This window comes from Pongo pygmaeus, chromosome 3 (genome assembly GCF_028885625.2).
Source record: "Pongo pygmaeus isolate AG05252 chromosome 3, NHGRI_mPonPyg2-v2.0_pri, whole genome shotgun sequence".
Taxonomy (NCBI): domain Eukaryota; kingdom Metazoa; phylum Chordata; class Mammalia; order Primates; family Hominidae; genus Pongo; species Pongo pygmaeus.
The window spans coordinates 66,276,676-66,299,208 of record NC_072376.2 but is presented as its reverse complement, the minus strand read 5'-3'; positions in this window follow the sequence as shown (position 1 = coordinate 66,299,208).

The window sequence follows — 22,533 nt, the reverse complement described above, 5'->3', positions numbered from 1 at the left end:
CAATTTGTCCCATTACTGATGTCAAAAGACAAAATCGTGAGTTTAGTTATAGACCTAATTGGCTTTTATTTGGAATTTATGAGTTAAGATAGCCTCTATTCTACAAAATAGAAGAATAGATTGGCAGGGGGCAAAAGAGAAGTGGGTTTTGTAAGGTGAGAACAAGGAAACAGAACAATAGAAATAAAGCTGATTGACCAATGTCAAGTTACTTCAGGTTACTTTTTTCCTTTTTCTTTTTTTTTTTTTTTTTTGAGACAAAGTCTCACTCTGTAGTCCAGCTGGAGTGCAGTGGCATGATCTTGGCTCACTGCAACCTCCTCCTCCTGGGTTCCAGCGATTCTCATGCCTCAGCCTCCACAGTAGCTGGGACTACAGGTGTGTGCCACCACACTCGGCTAATTTTTGTATTTTTAGTAGAAGTGGGGTTTTGCCATGTTGGCCAGGCTGGTCTCAAACTCCTGGTCTCAAACGATCCACCCACCTCGGCTTCCCAAAGTGCTGAAATTACAGGCGTGAGCCACCACACCCGGTCCAGGTTACCTTTTTGTAAGGGTTAAAGCAGAGGGGACTTCCTTATCATGCTGTATAAAACTGGCCTGTTTAGGGATTTGGCTATTTTTCTTTCCTGATTTCTTGGAAGGTCAGACAAACAACTTAGTTTTGGCTTGGTTTAACTCCATTTTGTTCTGTTAGGCCTAGGGTAGGAGCCCAGTATGAACCAATGCCCTCCTATTAAGTTTTATTTAATTAACACCGATGATGTTCATTTTGTATAATTTTTTTTAACACACTCTAAGAAACCAGAATAATGTTGTTGTTTTAGAGATAGGATCTTGTTCTGCCACTCAGGTTGGAGTCTAGTGCCATGATCGCAGTTCACTGCAGGCTCAAACTCTTGGGCTGAAGGAATGATGATGTTCAGCTGGATCACATGATTACTGTGGTGTCTGCCTGATTTTTCACTGTAAAGAGACTCTCTTTTCCTTTATAATGAATAACTATGTAAATGTCCCATCCCTTCAAACTCTTAATTTACTCATGTTTTAATGCACATCTGCATGGGCTCATGATTTCTATTTTAGCAAATAGATTATAATTTGTTACTATAATTATTTAATTTAATGTTCAAATCCTGACCACACCGGCCAGGGGAAGCCCATTCAAGTTCAGTTCTGTGTCCTTTGACAGATCCTCATCATTGTTGGAGTACTGTCTTGATTTCTGGTACAAGATGTTCCAGGCTCATCGTGTACATTCTCAGTCTTAACTCTAGAATCTGCCAGCTCTCCAAGAAGTCCTCGTTCCTTTTAGTGAAAAACAATATTTAGAAACCAGATCTGAGCACTAGGTGTGTTCACTGCTCATGGGGTGTCGCTGCTCTCAGCACACGGAGCTAGGGAATAGAAATGTATATACATATATACACATTTAAAACTATATTATTCGTTGATCTCTATATATGAAAAACTTTAAGTTTTCACCAACACATCTAATTCTGGTTCAACAATTCAGAATTTATCCTAGTTTTCTCTATTTCCATAGAGACCTGGCTGTCATTATTCTTATCACATTTATTTATTTGATCAATCCTCTGGAGTATGGCTAATCTCCCATCTCATTCTCCCATGTGACAGGCTTTCTCTCCTGTTTGAGTCCTGACTCCCCATGCCAGAGGCTGCCCTGCTTCATGGACAACTTGCTCACCTCTCTGGGTGCTGACACTCCACATCCCTTCACCTGGCATCCCACTTATGCATCCTGCCCAGGCTCTGCTTCCTTATGCTGGGCCACTGTGGATTCCTCTGTCTCCCAACCTTGGAGGTCTACCATGCTCAATTTACCTAAAAAATAGAGGGAGGGGGAGAAGAGAGAAGGGAGGTAGAAGTGTAGGGAAGTGAGAAGTGGAAGGCAGATGAAGGAGGGAGGGGAGGGAATAGAAGAGAAGTGGGGTGGGTAGAAGGAGAACGGAAGAGAGGAGGAAGAGGAGGGAAAAGAAAGAGAATGAAGAGGGAGGGAAGGGTAAAGAGAAGGGTGGAAGAGAGGAAAGGTGAGGAAAAATGTGTAATTTTTAATCTCTTTAAAAAAGGCAATGGCTAGGCTGGGCATGGTGGCTCATGTCTATAATCCCAGCACTTTGGGAAGCCAAGACAGGTGGATCACTTGAAGTCAAGAGTTCAAGACCAGCCTGGCCAACATGGTGAAACACTGTCTCTACTAAAAATACAGAAATTAGCTGGGCATGGTGATGCATGCCTGTAGTCCCAGCTACTCAAAAGGCTGAGGCAGGAGTATTGCTTGAACTAGGAAGGCGGAGGTTGCAGTGAGCCAAGATTGGGCCACTGCACTCCAGCCTGGGGGTGACAGAGCTAGACTCTGTCTCAAAAAAAAAAAAGGCAATGTCCAGGTGCGATGGCTCATGCCTATAGTCCCAGCACATTGGGAGGCCAAGGTGGGACGATCACATGAGTTTGAGACCAGCCTGGGCAACATAGTGAGACTCTGTCTCTACAAAAAAAATTTTTAATTAGCCTAACATGGTGGCATGAGCTTTAGTCCCAGCTAATTGGGAGGCTGAGGTGTGAGGATCCCTTGAGCTCAGGAGGTTGAGGCTGCAATGAGCCATGTGGGCCACTGTACTCTAGCCTGGGTGATAAAGTGAGAGTCTGTCTCAATCAATCAACCAATCAATAAAAATTAAAAAGGCAAAGGCAAATAGGATAAAATGTTAAGTTTTGACAAAGGCTGGGTAATGGCTAAATGAGCGTTGGGTGGGTTTTTTTTGTTTCTTTCTTTTTTTGTATCGTCTGTGGTTTGCTTGTCATACTATGTGTGATAAGGTTTCCTTCTTCTTGAATTATTTCCATGCCATTATGGACTGATATTCTTATAAATATACTAAAAATGAATAACTAGAAAAGTGAAATAGCAAACCAAAGACATGTAAAACATAGGCTCCCCAATTTTTATTATTAGATTCAAGAGACATAAGATTATTCTGTGAAAACGCTATGAAATTTTCTAAATGCATTCTCTCAATTTCTTCGTTTCTCCACTGACCAGTAGTAAGAGCCATGAGGAGCACTGTCTGTTAGCAACCCACAGTTTGAGTAACACTGTAGTTTAGATTTTCTCTTGCCCGACATATGACTTTTAAAAATAAGATGAAAAACAGGCCAAGTGTGGTGGCTCACACCTCTAGTCCCAGCACTTTGGGAGACTGAGGTGGGCAGATCATGAGGTCAGGAGTTCAAGACCAGCCTGGCCAAGATGGTGAAACCCCATCTCTACTAAAAATACAAAAATTAGCCAGGTGTAGTGGTGGGTGCCTGTAATCCCACCTACTCGGAAGGCTGAGGCAGGAGAACTGCTTGAACCCAGGAGGCAGAGGTTGCAGTGAGCCAAGATGGTGTCACCGCACTCCAGCCTAGGCGACAGAGTGAGACTCCATCTCAAAAAAAAAAAAAAAGATAAAAAACAAAGACTAAGAGCCTGGCTTCTGCTTTGAAAAGTCACAGCTGTGTTCATGAATTTGTGGGTGACTAGGTGAGGCCTTCTGCAGGTATTCATTCTACTGCCAAAGCATCCTGCCAAAATAATGGTGTTTAGGGACTGGTAAGCTGCCATGACCTTGACTTCCTGGAACCTAGGGATGAAAGAAACGAAAGAGACAGAGAGTAGACTGGGAGAACCAAAGGGACGGAAGCCCAGGCAGACAGAAGCCCATTAGAAGGCTCCTTACAGAACACAAAAACTTCTAAGCAGAGAGAGGAGATGGGCAGGCCGTTGTAGAGATTACTTTCAAAAAATTGCATCTGTGTGTCTGGATCTTCCCCAGACAAGGCAGTCTCCTTTCCAGTCATTCCTGGTCCATGAGCCTGAGTAACTTGGAGTGTTGGCAGCTACTCTGAACACCACGCCTTTGGCTCCACGTTTTGCAGACAGTGACTACCCTCTGAGAGCCTTGTCTCCTGTCATCTGTGTGGAGATTCTGCAGTCCCCATTGTTCTGGGATTCTGTAAACAAAATCACAGTGGAAGAGGGGAGATAAGGAACAGATGTGACCAGCACATCTGAAATACAAAACAAAGCACAACAGAAAACAAGGGTGCTGCACAGTTTTCTCCACAGTGGGGATCAGGTTTCTACGGGGTTTGACTTCGCCTTGGCACAGGGCGCTCCGAGTGGGTAGTGAGCATGCTCAGCACAGGAAGAAAGGGGCTCTCTGCGGTGTTCATTTTGAAGGTTTATGTTTTTAGAGCAGCCATTTTGATTTGAAAAATGTGTCAGCTTAATGCCCTCTCCCCAGGGGCCTGAAAGACCATTTCTTTAAGTGTGAATTTCCCAGCAAAATATTTACTAGATTTTTGGGCTTTTTTTTTTTTTTTTTTAAGTACAGTTAACCTGGAATTTTCCCTAATAGTTAGAAGTGTTTTTTTCTTTAAATGAACCCTTTAGCGCAGTCGTGTAGAAAATATTATTCTTCATATTTCCGCGGCTAGAAGGCTTTAGGTTGTATTTTCCTTCCCCCGATGGCATTTTTATCCATGCCTGACAAGCCACTTTGACAGGTGGCCCTGGGAATTCTCTAGAGGCCAGGATGAGGTCTGGATACCATTCTGGGTGGTCTGAGAGCAGGGTATTTAAAGCTAACTCTTCACATTCTGGGTCTGGAATTGTTTCTGAATCCATTCCTCAGAGGTCTGCTGCTTGTTCTATGAGACTTTTCCTTCCAGTGTATGAACTGGGATTTTGGCTGCATGTGCTCATTAAGAAAACCATGTCACTTGTCTCAAGTGTAAAAAAGAGTGTTTCAAATGTTCCTGGAAAACTTTCAGCTGGTCTACCTCCATGCCTAGGTCCTTCTTATAATTTCCCGTATTCCTCCCTGCCCGGGTTGTCCATCAGAGTTATTTCTGAGGCAGAATGACTGCCACGGTTCAGCCAGGCAGACTGGCTGCCTGTAGGTGATGGGTAAAGTCATTGATTTGGATGACTGACTGACACTGTAGAGTTCCTTAGGGAAGGGGCTCGGGGGTGAGGGAGGTGTTCCTAGGCTGGATTTCTATTAGTTTGGCCAAGACATAAGATTTATAACAACCCTTCAAGGATTTAATACCCTTTTGTGGATATGATCCCAGAGGATCTTATTAATACAGAGGCTCATTCTGAAGTGAAGAAACTCAATAGACATAAAAGCAGGGGGGAAGAAACCTAGCCTTTATTCCCAAACATTTACTTAGGATGGAATTTTTTTTCTTTTTTTTTGAGACAATGTCTCGCTTTACTACCCAGGCTGGAGTGCAGTGGCACGATCTCAGCTCACTATAACCCCACCTCCCAGGTTCAGGCAGTTCTCTGCCTCAGCCTCCCAAGTAGCTGGGATTACAGGTGCCCACCACCACGCCTGGCTAATTGTTATATTTTCAGTAGAGATGAGGTTTCACCATCTTGACCAGGCTGGTCTCGAACTCCTCACCGCGGGTGATCCACCCGCCTTGGCGTCCCAAAGTGCTGGGATTACAGGCCTGAACCACCGTGCCTGGCTAGGATGGAATTTTTTTTAATGAAGCCCCATTCACGTGTAATTTCTTAAATGTTTTTGAGCCTATTTACCTATTTTATTTTATCTTCTATTTTTTAATTGACAAATAAAAATTGTATATATTTATGGCATACAACATAATGTTTTGAAATTTGGAGTGGCTAATTCGAGCTAATTAGCATATGTATTACCTTACGTTATTTATTATAATTTTTAATTAAAAAATGTTTGGTGTGATCCTTTTACATTTGTTGTCAGCATCAGCATGGCTATGAACATACACAAGTAAGCACTTAGAGACTGTTATGAGGTCTTCAGGATATTTTTTTCTGTTTTTTCTTTTCTTTTCTTTCTTTCTTCTTTTTTTTTCTTTTGAGATGGAGTCTCGCTCTGTTGCCGAGGCTAGAGTGCAGTGGTGTGATCTCGGCTCACTGCAACCTCCGCCTCCCAGGTCCAAGTGATTCTCCTGTTTCAGCCTCCCAAGTAGCTGGGACTACAGATACCTGCTGCCACGCCTGGCTAATTTTTGTATTTTTAGTAGAGATGGGGTTTCACTATGTTGGCCAGGCTGGTCTTGAACTCCTGACCTCAAGTGATCCACCCGCCTCAGCCTCCCAAAGTGTAGGGATTACAGGCATGAGCCACTCTGTTTTTTCCTTTCTCATCTATTTTGTGAAAGAAGGTAGTCCTAAAGCTATGGCACTGGGCAACACCGACCTCAGGGAATTAAGGACTATTAACCTGCATTCAAAACAATATCACTCTTCTTTAAAATAAATAAACAAATAAATTGAAACAGGGTCTCACTCTGTTGCCCAGTTTGGAGTGCAGTGGCATGATCATGACTCACTGCAACCTAGACCTCCAGGGCTCAAGCAATTCTGCCCCCTCAGCCTCCCGAGTAGTTGGGATTACAGGCATGTGCCACCATGCCCGGCAAACTTTTGTTTTTTGTTTTTGTCTTTTTTAATTTTTTTTGGTAGAGACAGGGTTTTGCCATGTTGCCAAACAGGTCTTAAACACCTGGGCCTAAGCAATCCATCACCTCAGCCTCCCAAATTGCTGGGATTAGAGGTGTGTCTGGCCACAGTATGACTCTTAAGGGAATGAAAAGACAAGACTGGGAGAAATTCTTTGTAAAACATGTATCTGATAAAGAATTTAGGCCAGGCTGAGTGGCTCATGCCTTTAATCCCAGCACTTTGGGAGACCGAGGTGGGTGGGTCATGAGGTCAGGAGTTCAAGACCAGCCTGGCCAAGATGGTGAAACCCCATCTCTACTAAAAATACAAAAATTAGCCAGGTGTGGTGGTGGGTGTCTGTAATCCCAGCTACTCGGGAGGCTGAGGCAGGAGAATTGCTTGAACCCGGGAGGTGGAGGTTGCAGTGAGCCGAGATCGTGCCACTCCACTCCAGTCTTGGTGACAGAGCAAGACTCCATCTCCAAACATAGATATATCTATAGATCTATAGATCTATAGATATATCTATAGATCTATAGATACATAGACATATCTATAGATCTATAGATATGTCTCTATAGCTATATAGATATATAGACATATCTATAGATATATAGATATGTCTATATAGCTATATAGATATATCTATAGCTATATAGATATATCTATAGATATAGATATATAGATATATCTATAGATATAGATTTATAGATATATCTATAGATATAGATTTATAGATATATCTATAGATATAGATATATAGATATATCTATAGATATAGATATATAGATATATCTATAGATATAGATATATAGATATATCTATAGATATAGATATATAGATATATCTATAGAGATAGATATATAGATATAGCTATATAGCTATATCTATAGATATAGATATATAGATATATAGCTATATCTATAGATTAGATAGATATATAGATATATAGCTATATCTATAGATATAGATCTATCTATAGATATAGATCTATCTATAGATATAGACATATAGATATAGATCTATCTATAGATATAGATCTATCTATAGATATAGACATATAGATATAGATCTATCTATAGATATAGATAAATAGATATAGATCTGTCTATAGATATAGATCTATCTATAGATATAGATAAATAGATATAGATCTATCTATAGATATAGATATATAGATATAGATCTATCTATAGATATATCTATATCTATAGATCTATCTATAGATATAGATCTATAGATATATAGATCTATCTATAGATCTATATCTATAGATCTATCTATAGATATAGATCTATAGATATATAGATCTATCTATAGATATAGATCTATAGATATATGGATCTATCTATAGATATAGATATATAGATATATGGATCTATCTATAGATATAGATATATAGATATATGGATCTATCTATAGATATAGATATATAGATATATGGATCTATCTATAGATATAGATATATAGATATATGGATCTATCTATAGATATAGATATATAGATATATGGATCTATCTATAGATATAGATATATAGATATATATATGCATAGATATATCTATAGATCTATAGATATATCTATAGATATAGATCTGTAGATATATCTATAGATATAGATCTGTAGATATATCTGTAGATATAGATATGTAGATATATCTGTAGATATAGATAAGATATATAGATAGATATAGATATATAGATATATATATCTGATAAAGAATTTGTATCCAAAATATACCAAGAACGCTTAAAACTCAGCAATTAAAGATTTTAATTAAAAATGGGCAAAAGAGCTGAACAGACACCTCACCAAAAGTGATATGCAGATGGAACAAACATGAAATGATGCAATACATTATATGCCATTAAGGAATTGCAAATTAAAACAACAATGAGATATCACTGCACACCTATTAGAATGGTAAAAATATATTTAAAAAAACACTGACACCACCAAATGCCGGGTGAGGATGTGGAACACCAGGAACTCTCATTCATTCCTGGTTGTAAATGCAAAATGGTACAACCATTTTGGAGGACAGTCTGGCAGTTTCTTACAAAGCCAAAGTCTTACTACATGATCTAGCAATTGTGCTTCTGGGTTTTTACCCAAATGAATTAAAAAATTATGTCTACTCAAAAAGTTGCACATTGATATTCATAGCAGCTTTATTTATAATTGCCCAAAACTGGAAACAATCAAGATGTCCTTTGAGAGGTGAATGAGTAAATGGTAGTACATCCATAAAATGGAATGTTATTCGGTGATAAAAAGGAAATGAGCTATCAACTCATGAAAAGACATGGGGGAAACTCAAATGCATATTTCTAAAGGTAGCTAGTCTATAAAGGCTACATATACATACTTTATGATTCCACATATACGACATTCTGGAAAAGGAAAAGCTTAGAGGCAGTACAATGATCAGTGGTTGCCAGGGGTTGGGGAGGAGGGAGGGAGGAATGGTTGTGGGTGAAGCATCACTATTCTGTGTGATATTACAGTGGTAGATATATGATGGTATGCATTTGTCAAAACCCATAGAACTGTACAACACAAAGAGTGAATCCTAATATAAACTATGGCCTTGGCCAGGTATAGTGGCTTACACCTGTAATCCCAGCATTTTGGGAGGCTGAGGCAGGAGAATCACTTGAGGTCAGGAATTTGAGACCAGCCTGGCCAACATGGTGAAACTCTGTCTCTACTAAAAATACAAAAATTAATCAGGCATCGTGGCACACAACCTGTAATCCCAGCTACTCGGAAGGCTGAGGCAGGAGAACTGCTTGAGCCCAGAGGCGGAGGTTACAGTGAGCTGAGATTGCACCACTGCACTCCAGCCTGGGTGACAGAGCGAGTCTCCATTAAAAAAAAAAAAAAAAAAAAACTATGGCTTTTGTTAATAACAATATATTCATATTGGTTCATCAATTGTAACAAATGTACCACATTCATTCAAGATGTTAATAATAGGGAAAACTAGGGGAGGTGGGAGTATGTGGAAACTCTTCGTACCGTCTGCTCAATTTTTATGTAAACCTAAAACTGCTCTAAAAAGTAAAGTCTAATAATTTTTTTAAAAAGAGACTGAAAATGATCAGTTTTCATGATGAAGGGAAACTCTATCTTCTACTATATCTCATATCTTTGCTGGTTCCTCAAGGGCCCTGGTCTAGCTTGTTCACCATCGTATCCCCAATGGCACATAGATGCTCAATAAAGACTGCTAAATCAGTATGTTCAAAAGGCTTAGCCATTAAAACCTGCTCTTGGCTGGGAGCGGTGGCTCACTCCTGTAATCCTAACACTTTGGGAGGCTCAGGTGGGTGGATTGCTTGAGGTCAGGCGTTGGAGACCAGCCTGGCCAACATGATGAAACACCATCTCTACAAAAAAATACAAAAATTAGCCAGCTGTGGTGGTAGCCACCTGCGGTCTCAGCTACTTGGGAGGCTGAGGTGGGAGGATCGCTTGTGCCCGAGAGTTCGAGGCTGTAGTGAGCTGTGATAACACCGTGATCAGCCTGGGTGACAAAGTGAGATCCTATCTCAAACAACAACAACACTTTTGTTCTTATCACTTTATACTCTGTTTCACAGACAGACCTGGACCAAGCACAAACCACTGAATTAATTGTTATTATGTATGGAACATTTAATGTGTATCAGCCGTTTTTCTAGAATCTTGACATGTAGTACTTAATAATTCATTTATTCCTCATGAGAACCCTGTGAAATAGTACTTGTTTTACAGATGAGGAAACTTGGCCATAAAGAGTTTAAATAGGCCGGGTGCGGTGGCTCACACTTGTAATCCCAGCACTTTGGGAGTCTGAGGCAGGTTGATCACTGGAGTCAGGAGTTCAAGACCAACCTGGCCAAATGGTGAAACCCCATTTCTACTAAAACACACACACACACACAACAAAAATTATCCAGGCGTGGTGGTGCATGCCTGTAATCCCAGCTACTTGGGAAGCTGAGGCATGAGACTCGCTTGAGCCTGGGAGGCAGAGGTAGCAATGAGCCGAAGTCACATCACTGCCACTCTAGCCTGGTCAACAGAGCAAGACTCTGTCTCCAAAAAAAAAAAAAGTTTAAATGACGTGTTCAAGGTTACAGAATCTGTGAGTTATAGAGCCAGGATTCTAACTCAGAGTCTAGCTCCAGAGGCCACACTTTTTGACAACTCACTACAATAAAGCTGTGAGAATAAAGACGTGTACCTCCTCACTTAAGGAGATTTCAGTATACCAGGATAGTGAAGCATGAAGACTACAGACTATTGTACAGAGGGCTGATCTCTGTCCTCTGGAGGGCTCACCCAGCACAGCTCTAATGGATACACCTCAGCGGGGTGGCTAGTTTATCTGCATCCTGAGCCTAGTTTTCCCTTCAGACACTATCACAGTTGACATTACTTACTGATCCTTTCTTCTGTGTTCATCATTTCCCCCAATTAGACTCAGACTCCTTGAGGTCGGGGATGACTTCTTATAATTGGCTCTCTACCTGCATGGTGAATGGTTGTCTTAGTCAGTTCAGGTTGCCATAACAAAATACCTTAGACTGGGTAATTATAAATAACAGAAATTTATTTTTCACAGTTCTAGAGGCTAAGAAGTCCAAGATCAAGGCACTGGCAGGATCCCTGTCTGGTGAAGGCTGCTGTTTGCTTCCAAGATGGCACCTTGTTGCTGCGTCCTCACATGGTGGAAAGAGGGCAAAAGACCCAGGGAGGTTTCTGAAGCCTTTTCTATAAGGGTATTAATCATATTCATGAGGGCTCCATCCTCATGGCCTCCTCACCTCCTAAAGTCTCTAGCTCTTAATACTATCACATTGGCAATTAAGTTTTGACATATGAATTTTGGGGGACATATTCAGACCCTAGTAGTGGTTAATAAATACCTTTGGATTGATTCACTGTTGGGAGAACACTCAATAAGACAACAAATTCAAGTCCAATTTTGAATAAAAATAGAGTTCAAAATTTATTGGGTTTGTGTTTGTTTTTTAGGATGTTTGGTAGCAGATTTCCACTTTGTTTACATTTGGTTAACTGTGAAGTCATAGTGTTTGATGTTAGCCATACCTTTGATGGCCCATTAGGGGGCAAATGCTTGTGTAGACCATTCATACAAAAGCAGAGAGGGGTCCCCACTGGATCCCAGAGTTAAGGGGTCAGGAATCACCAGACTTGGTGGAAGGGGTCAATCTTCGGGGAGTTGGAGAGCTATGTTTTAGCCTAATATCGTCATTGGTGCTGTCTCTGGGGTAGGTCATTTAACTTCTCTAAGCCTCAGTTTTCCCATCCATGACATGAAAGTTCACTTTTTTTGGTGGGTGGACAGAGTCTCGCTCTGTCGCCCAGGGTGGAGCGCAATGGAGTGATCTCAGCTGACTGTAACCTCTGCCTCCCTGATTCAAGCGATTCTCCCGCCTCAGCCTCCAAGTAGCTGGGATTACAGGCACACGCCATCATGCCTGGCTAATTTTTGTATTTTTGTAGAGACGGAGTTTCACCATGTTGGGCAGGCCGGTCTTGAACTCCTGACCTCAGGTGATCCACCCGCCTGGGCCTCCCAAAGTGTTGGGATTACAGGTGTGAGCCACCACACCTGGCCAACGGGAAGATAATTTTACCTGCCCTGCCTACTTTTCGTGTCAACTGAGATTTTGGTAAGTAAAAGATCAGGATTTTATGTAAATTTAGAGAGAACATGGTAGAAAAGGATAGTGATTGAATATTTTGTACTTCATTTGACATTAATTCTGCATTAGAGGCTTATTGTTTGAAACAGGGCATTGTATAAACACCTTTTTTTTTTGCTGTTGTAGGATATGTTAAGAGCTTCTGAAAGAGGGTTTTGGTCATCTGGGTTAGCTGTTGAGGAACACCAACTGAATGTCCTCTTTTCTCTCTAAATAAATTTCCCTCTGCTGTGAATGGTGGCTCATGCCTGTAATCCCAGCACTTTGGGAGGCAGAGATGGGAGGATTGCTTGAGGCCAGGAGTTTGAGACCAGCCTGGGCAACATAAGGAGACCCCCATCTCTACAAAAAAATGAAAAGAAAAATTAGCTGGTCTTCGTAGCACACATCTGTTGTCTCAGCTACTTGGGAGGCTGAGGTGGGAGGATCACTTGAGTCCAGGAGGTCAAGGCTGCAGTGAGCTGCGATCGCACCACTGCACTCCAGCCTGGGTGAAGACGAAGACCTTGTCACACACACACACACACACAAACATAAAAATAAATAAAATAAAATAACATATATAAAACATCCAGCCCAGTGTCTCACATGTAGTAAGAGTTCGCTGGTTGTTATTATTTCACATGACAGCCATGTTAGGGTTATTTGCATATATGCCAGTCAGTCCTATTTGATTATAAGTCCCCTGGGGGCAGGCTCTGAGTGTACTTACCTTTGTCTTTCTTCTTCTGGAACTGAGAACTCCCTGAAGGCAGGGACTGTCTCTTATTCTTTTCTTTTTTTGTTTTTTTTTTTTTGAGATGGAGTCCCGCTCTGTCACCCTGATTGGAGTTCAGTGGTGCCATCTCAGCTCACTGCAACCTCTGCCTCCCGGGTTCAAGTGATTCTCCTCCCTCAGCCTCCCTAGTAGCTGGGATAACAGGCGTTTGCCACCATGCCCGGCTAATTTTTGTATTTTTAGTAGAAACAGAGTTTTACCATGTTGGCCAGGCTGGTCAGTTCAGGTTGCTATAACAAAATACCTTAGACTGGGTAATTTATAAATAACAGAAATTTATTTTTCACAGTTCTAGAGGCTAAGAAGTCCAAGATCAAGGCACTGGCAGGATCCCTGTCTGGTGAAGGCTGCTGTCTGCTTCCAAGATGGCACCTTGTTGCTGCGTCCTCACATGGTGGAAAGAGGGCAAAAGACACAGGGAGCTTTCTGAAGCCTTTTCTATAAGGGTATTAATCATATTCATGAGGGCTCCATCCTCATGGCCTCCTCACCTCCTAAAGTCTCTAGCTCTTAATACTATCACATTGGCAATTAAGTTTTGACATATGAATTTTGGGGGACATATTCAGACCCTAGTAGTTGTTAATAAACACTTTTGGGTTGATTCACTGTTGGGAACACCTGACCTGAACACCTGACCTCAAGTGATCCGCCCTCTTCGGCCTCCCAAAGTGCTGGGATTACAGGCATAAGCCACTGCACCCAGCCCATTTCTTATTCTTGTAGATATTTGTTCTTAGCAAACGGCAGGCACATGGTAAGCAACATAAGAACTAGGTTGAATGAGTGAATGAATGAATGAAGGAGTAAATGAATGGATGGAAACCCACAAAAATGAAGAGAATGGAAACCCAGGAATAGAGTGTGATTCCATATGCCTATTATTTTTGCTTGAAATTAATTCTCAGATCTTCTCTGCTGGGATCTTGGCTGACATGCATTTGCTGGAGTTGACTGGATTATATAATTGCTGTTTTCTGTCTCTACTGTGATTATGACTGAAACAGTGGATACATTTACGGTACTACATAAATAATAATTATTTTAATTATGGTTTGACCTGTACAACACATTCTAGCAACGTAGCTGACTGTGCATTTGTGTATGTGCTCCCTTGAGAGTCCTGGAGAAGACTCCTATTGTGAGGGTACAAAGGAATCTCCCCTCTTTGCACATGGTAATTTTACAATTATAACATAGAGAATTACAATACCACTGTAATTATAGCAAGTTTTCAGAACAAAATGGCTTTGAAATAATATATAATCTAACTGTATTGTACATATGTAGTATAAAATTTAACAATGTTTTATTTTTGGTGCCAGGAAAAATGGATGTATGGCCATTTTTCAGGCTTCCTATAAGAGTACAAAAGTGACTTATAAATTTTAAGTGAGACTTAAGCAACATGGTTTGTGTAACATGCTTAACTAAGTGCCCGGCATGTAGTAAGTGCTCAATAAGTATTAGGTAACTGAACTTAACTAACAACAATGATAAAAAAAAATAGGTATCATTTGGTCATAGTGTATCTAAGTAAGCATTTGATATAAATGATGGTGTCTCTGCATTTTAAAAATGATCCTAGGGAACTCAGATTTGGTCCACATGCCACCTGTAGACCCTCACCAATTCAGTGAACTTTTTTTTTATCCCACTTGTAGCGCATGGGGGATCATGCTAGACACTGGAGGGCTTGAAGAATGGTTTAGGCCCATGGAGCCCATGGGTAGGACACAAAGATAAATATGATAAGAACTGCTGCTATGAAACTGACAATGTAGTGAAAGAGACAAGACAGTCATGGAAAAATAGAATTCTCACTGGGCACTTACTACATGTCAGACAGTGCTCTATGATTTTACTCATGAAAAATCATTTAATCTTCACAGAGATGAGGAAACGGAGGCATAGAGAGTTAAATAGGGTGTTACAGATAAGCAGCAGTTGAGATTCCAACTCAGGCTGTCTGATCGGAGTCTACACTCTTGACTGCTACATTATGTTTTCCCCTTTACACCTCACACTTTTAGTGTGCAGATAGCAGTTATATAAATATAATTTGCAGAGAGGGGTAAGAGAACTACTGTGGGAACATTACAGCCAAGATATTGGGACTACTTCTCCAAGGAGTGGCATTGAGTAAGAAAGAACAGCTGCCTAGAGGTTTTGACTGACACTCCCCATTTCCATCAAGTCTGGGGTAGACTACTCCTATGGGATCCCACAACAACTATAATTACCCCTATTGGAGCCCTAAGTACGTTTTACTGCAATTGCCTGTTTATCTGTCTCTTGGCCATTAAATATATAAGCTCTTTGACCTGCTTGGACATATTTGTATCCTGAGCATCCAGGAGACCCTTAAGAGTTCACTGAGGGCTGGGCAGAGGGGTTTGCATCTGTGATCCCAGCACTTTGGGCGGCCCGGGTGGGAGGACCTCAAGCCCAGAAGGTTGAGGCTGCAGTGAGATATGATCATGCCACTGCACTCCAGCCTGGATGACAGAATGAGACCCTGTCTCTTAAAAGAAAAAAATTTACTGATATGAACTGTCACCATTTTTTTCCCTGAAATTAGATATTTTACACAATAAAATGAATACGTTTAATATAAAAGACCAGATGCCTTGCAGAAATGTTCATTTATATAGTGCTAAGATTTGTTGAGCGTGTAGCTCAGGATTTGAAACAGTTTTGTGGCTAAAAATCAGTAGGATTACTGGAGCCAAAGTAAACCTTTTAAATGCATATGTCATGGAGAATGAATATTTCCCAATTATCTGGAAAGTTAATATGGCATTTTAAATGAAATAACAATAAATCCTGCTCCTGTTCTCATTCGAATGCTCTGTGCTTTTCTATTCTATTCACACATAGAGGATGTTCAGCCTTTCCAGTCCAGTAGGAAATACATAGCCATGGTTGCCAGATGGGTGCTATTTAATTGAGTAGACAATAGAGGGAAATCAGGTTCACACAAGAGAGGATGACCATATTTCAGAAATGAACAAAATTAACAATTTATGATAATTAATGTATTCTCAAATTCCTTCCAAGGAATACTATTTTTCATGTTATCAAATTCTGTCTCCATTGTTATTGAAACGTTAGAATATTAGAAGCATATTCTTTCTCACACCAAAGTTACTGGCTTCAGGATCTGAGCCAGCTGATTTCTAAGGGCACTCTCTCCTGGAAAACATTAGGGTGCTTTTTGGAGACATGGAGGGCTATGTCTTTAGTTTTAAAAATTCATTTCCTAGGCCAGGTGTGGTGGCTCACACCTGGAATCCCAACACTTTGGGAGGCTGAGGCGAGTTGATCATCTGAGGTCAGGAGTTCGAGACCAGCCTGGCCAATATCGTGAAACTCTGTGTCTACTAAAAAATACAAAAAATAGCTTTGTGTGGTGTCGCACACCTGTAATCTCAGTTACCTGGGAGGCTGAGGTAGGAGAATCCCTTGAACTCGGGAGGTGGAGGTCACAGTGAGCCGAGATCGCACCACTACACTCCAGCCCCAGCAACAGCATTAAGACTCTGGCTAACACAAACAAACAAACAAACAAACAAAAATTTATTTCCTAGAAGACCCAAACCCTCCCCCAGGACTTAAGCCATACTCTGCTTCTTCAAGAGCCCTCTTTGGGTTCCCCCTGATGCTTTTTTCTCGAGGCTCCTGGCTCACAGACAAGCTCTGAGCTGCCTGTCTATGCATTGCTTGGTCTGCCACTCAGGCCCTTACCATGTCCACTTTTGGCCATTTTTTCATGCATCTTCAGTGAGTGTCAAAACTCCATCCCCAAAGGTGATATTTGACATTATTTTGGCTGGGCACGGTGGCTCACACCTGTAATCCCAGCCCTTTAGGAAGCTGAGGAGGAAGAATCGCCTGAGGTCAGGAGTTTGAGACCAGCCTGGACAACACAGTGAGACTCCCGTTTCTACAAAAAAAAAATAATAATAATAATAATTAGCTGGGCATGATGGTTTGTGCCCATAGTCTCAACTCCTAGGGAAGCTAAGGCAAGAGGATCGCTTGAGCCCAGGAGGTCAAGGTTGCAGCAAGCCATGATCACACCACTGCACTCCAGCTTGGGCGACAGAGCAAGACCCTATCTCAAAAAAAAGAAAAAGAAAGAAAATATATATATATATTACACATTGTCTGAAATAGACTGTATTCATTCATTCATTCCTTCAAAAAACATTTGATGAATGCCCAGTATATGCCAAGCACTGTCTGGCAGGCACAGGCACTAGAGTGGCTTATGAAGTAGTGAGGCTCCTTGTTTTCATGAACTTTATACTCTAAAGAGAGGAACAAACAAACAAACCAAGCAGATGAATATGTACCTATAAACTGTGATCAGTGCCATGTGGTAGCCCTATGATGAGAATAAGAACGGGAAGGAGGGGTCAGGGACTTCCTTCCTAAGGACAGACATTAAATCTGAGATAGGAGTGGTTGGGAGGAAAGCTAGCGAAAGGGTGGGAGAGAACGTGAATGGAGAAAAGTTTTCCAGGCAGAGGAAAGCAGTGTGCAGATCCAGAGGTGGGAAAGAGCTTGATGGATTTTAAGAAGGAAAAGACCATTGTGGAAAGGAAAAAGAGTGGTATGAGATGACATCAGAGAAGGTAGGCAGAGCAACATTTAGGTGTCTGGGTTTTGTTCTAAATTCAATGGGAAGCCATCGAAGTCCACTAAGTAGGAAGTGACACTAATCAGATTTACGAAAGAGCACACTGCCCATGAGAATGGCTAAGATTAAAAAGACATCAAGTGTTGACAAAAATACAGAGCAAATGGAACATTCATATCTTTCCAGTAAGAGTATAAATTGGTATAACTACTTGGGAAATTGGCAATATCTACTTAAGTATGCATATCCCATGCCGAACAATTTCATTCCTAGGTATATTTCAACAGAAATGCATACATACACTCACCAGAAGAAAGGCATGAGAATGCTCATGGCAATATTATTCATAATAGTCAAAAACTACTTGAAAACTACTCAAGTATCCATCAAGAGTAGAATGGGTAAATAAATTGTGGTAAATTCATACAATGAAATACTTCCCAGGAATAAGACTAAACAATCTACAACTATAAGCAACAACAAGGATGAATTTCATCAACAAAATGTTGAATAAAAGATGCCAGGTACAGAAGAGGATGCATGGGATGATTCTACTTACATAAAGTTTTAAAGCAGGAAAAACCAGTCTTATGGTGTTGGAAGTTAAGATAGTGGTTCCCCAACCCAAACGCTCATCAATAACAGACTGAATAAAGAAAATGTGGCACATATACACCATGGAATACTATGCAGCCATGAAAAATGGTGAGTTCATGTCCTTTGCAGGGACATGGATGAAGTTGGAAACCATCATTCTCAGCAAACTAACACAGGAATAGAAAGCCAAACACCACATGTTCTCACTCATAAGTGGGAGTTGAACAATGGGAACACATGGACACAAGGAGGGGAACATTACACACCAAGGCCTGTTGGGGTCTGGGGGGCTAGGGGATGGATAGCATTAGGAGAAATGCCCAATGTAGATGACGGGTTGATGGCTGCAGCAAACCACCATGGCACGTGTATACCTATGCAAAAAACCTGGGCATTCTGCACATGTATCCCAGAACTTGAAGTATAATAATCATAATAGTAAAAAGATAGTGGTTCCTTTGGAAGGAGGGAGTGTGGAAGGGGCATGAGTGGACGTCTGGGATGCTGGTCATGTCTTATGTATTGATCTGGCATTGGTCACATGAGTATGCTCTTTTATGTAAAACCACTGAGTTATACAATATGGTTTGTGTTTCTTTGTATATAAGTTATATTTCAATAACATACATATAACTTGCATAAAAATAAGACTTTATTATTATTATTATTTTTTGAGATGGAGTTTCACTCTTATTGCCCAGGCTGGAGTGCAATGGCGCAATCTCGGCTCACTGCAACCTCCACCTACTGGGTTCAAGCAATACTTCTGCCTCAGCCTCCCGAGTAGCTGAGATTTCAGGTGTGCACCATTACGCCCAGATAAGTTTTGTATTTTTAGTAGAGACGGGGTTTCAACATGTTGGTCAGGCTGGCCTTCAACTCCTGACCTCAGGTGATCCATCTACCTCAGCCTCCCAAAGTGCTGGGATTACAGGCATGAGCCACCACATCCAGCCAAAAATAAGACTTTATGTTTTAATAAGGGTACCCTGATTGCTGTGTGGAGAATGAATTGACAAAGGCAGGAGTTGATGTAGGTAAGCAATTGGAAGGTGACTCCTTGAGAGAGGAACCTCTTGAGATTAGGTGGACGCCGTGGAGCAACAGAGGAGTGCACAGATTTGAGAGACTCTTGGAAAGTAAAAATCAATAAAACTCGCTATTGGCCAGGCACAGTGGCTCACGCCTATAGTCCCAGCACTTTGGGAGGCCGAGGCAGGTGGATTGCTTGAGGTCAGGAGTTCGAGACCAGCCTGACCAACATGGTGAAACCCAGTCTCTACTAAAAATACAAAAATTAGCCAGGCATGGTGGTGCACGCCTGTAATCCCAGCTACTTGGGAGACTGAGGCAGGAGAATTGCTTGAAGCCAGGAGGTGGCAGTTGCAATGAGCCAAGATCATGCCGTTGCACTCCAGCCTGGGCCACAGAGTGAGAATCCGTCTCACACAAAAAATTAAAAATTAAGGCCAGGCACGGTGGCTCACACCTGTAATCCCAGCACTTTGGGAGGCCGAGGTGGGTGGATCATGAGGTCAGGAGATCCAGACCATCCTGGCTAACACTGTGAAACCCTGTCTCTTCTAAAAAATACAAAAAATTAGCCAGGCATGGTGGTGGGCGCCTGTAGTCTCAGCTACTCGGGAGGCTGAGGCAGGAGAATGGCGTGAACCCAGGAGGTGGAGCTTGCAGTGAGCCAAGATCATGCCACTGCACTCCAGCCTGGGCAACAGAGCAAGACTCGGTCTCAAAAAAAAAAAAAAAAAAAAAGAAAAATGAAAAAAAATTAAAGTGGCCGGGCGTGGTAGCTCACACCTGTAATCCCAGCACTTTGGGAGGCCGAGATGGGCGGATCATGAGGTCAGGAGATTGAGACCATCCTGGCTAACACGGTGAAACCCCGTCTCTACTAAAAATAGAAAAAATTAGCCGGGCGTGGTGGCGGGCGCCTGTAGTCCCAGCTACTCGGGAGGCTGAGGCAGGAGAATGGTGTGAACCCAGGAGGCAGAGCTTGCAGTGAGCGGAGATCGTGCTACTGAGCTCCAGCCTGGGCGAGAGACCAAGACTCCATCTCAAAAAAAAAAAAAAAAAAAATTAAAGCTTGCTATTGGCCTGAATGGGAGTTAAGAGAAAAGGAAGAAGAAAGTAAACTACTAGATCTGGGGCCTGGGCTACTGAGTGGTGGTGTTATCATTTGAGATGGGAAAGTCTCGGGGATAATCAAGCTCGGGTAAAAATCTACAGTTCAGGACTCAAGGCTTCCCATCATGTCTATTGGTGCAAGGCAGATTTTAGATGAAATGGAGAAAATCAAAATGACTCAGAACACCTATAGCTTTGCCAGCTTTGACAAGGACTCTCTGGACAAAAAGAGGGAACATTCACATTGAAAAGAATTTTCTTCCCAGGATTTCACAGTCTCTCCTCCAACTCTTCTCTACTCCTTTAGCTCTGGATCTGACAAGCAAACTCCTGCCACCAGAAAAGTGGTGAGGATATCGTTGCATTCCTCTCTCGGCCAGAAAGTGGAAAATTCCCATGTCTTCTTTTTAGGTCAGAGTGTTGCAATTAAAGAAAAGACTTTTCCTAGGATAAGAAGGAAAGGAGACAAAAGTACCAACCAAAGAACACAAAGTGGAAGGAAAACGAAGAGTGTTTTCTGAGCTGCCCGGGTTCTGACCCAAACAACACAATGTTGAAAGAGCTTCGATGCTGGAGCTGCAGGGTGCAGGCGGGGGTGTCCACGGCAAGGCAGGAGAGGGCGTCAGGGATCCTATATTATATGGTAGGCATGTTAGGCTCTGCAGAGGATTCCGGCACTCAAGCTTATAGTCATTGAACAACTTTGAATGACTGAAATGTTCAACTTTGAACACTGAAATGCAGTGTGGTCTGCATTTCAGAAGGATCCTTATGGTAGGATTGTGGCGGGTGAGGAGAAGAGGTGAAGGTCGGAATTGGGAGATGCAGTTAGGAGGCTGTGACCATAGTCTGGACAAGAGAAGGAAAGGACTTGAACTAAGGCCCTGGAGGCAAGAAGGAATGAAAGAAAGACTTGGTGCCAAGAATGATTTGGGAGGTCAATCTGTAGATTTCCCAGTTTAGGGAACTGGGCAGATTCTGATGGGGAGGGGGATGGGCTAGTCAAGGACAACGTCCAGGCTGAAGGGACCCTTGGAACTGTGACATCAACAACTGAGATAATACAGGACAAGAAGGAGGTTTACCGGAGCTTGAATAGGATTTGTTGACTCCTGTGATCTGGTGAGAGCCTAAATCCTGTTTCTGCAGAAGTCGTCATTGTTCTGGTCAATTGATGCCCCACCCAGGCACTGAGTCACTGGTTCCATGCATTTGTTCATATGCTAACTTGTTCATAAACTTCTGGGAAATTACTTTCTATTTCTTATCTCCTTGCTGTTTCTTCCTGGTCACCAAATACTCAGCCTTGCACGTAGAAGGTACTGTATCCAAATTACCTTTTGAATTTAGTGGCTTTTATACAGTGTGAACCATAATGCTAGGAAAAAGACACAGGAGGCCAGGCATGGTGGCTCACGCCTGTAATCCCAGCACTTTGGGAAGTGGAGGCCAGCAGATTGCTTGAGCTCAGGAGCTAGAGACCAGCCTGGACAACATGGCCAGACCCCATGTCTACAAAAAATACAAAAATTAGCCAGGTGTAGTGGCACATGCCTTTGGTCCCAACTACCCAAGAGGCTGAGGTTAGAGGATCGCTTGAGCCCAAGGGTTGAGGCTGCAGTAAACTGTAATTGCACCACTGCACTCCGGCCTGGGTGACAGAGCGATACCTTGTCTGAAAAAGGAAAAAAAAAAAAAAGACAAAGGAACACTAAAGCCCACCCCATTTAGATGAGAGGAGAAAAAGAATGTTTTCCTTTGAGTTCTTTGGTTAGCAACTCTGTCCCCATTATGTGCACGTAAGTTATTTCAAATGGCAAAGAGCACAATGATGTTTGAGATATCATTGCTGGGAGCCAGGAGGGTCCCTGTTCTTTCCTTATCTGAGTATGACAGTAGCTTGAGTAAATCAGTGACCTCTCCTACTCAGTTTCTTTTTTTTTCGGAGACAGAGTCTTGCTCCATCACCAGGTTGGAGTGCAGTGGTGCCATCTGGGCTCACTGCAACCTCTGTCTCCCAGGTTCAAGAGATTCTCATGCCTCAGCCTCTTGAGTAGCTGGGATTACAGGTGTACACCGCCATGCCAGGCTAATTTTTTTTTTTTTAATTTTAGTAGAGACAGGGTTTCACCATGTTGGCCAGG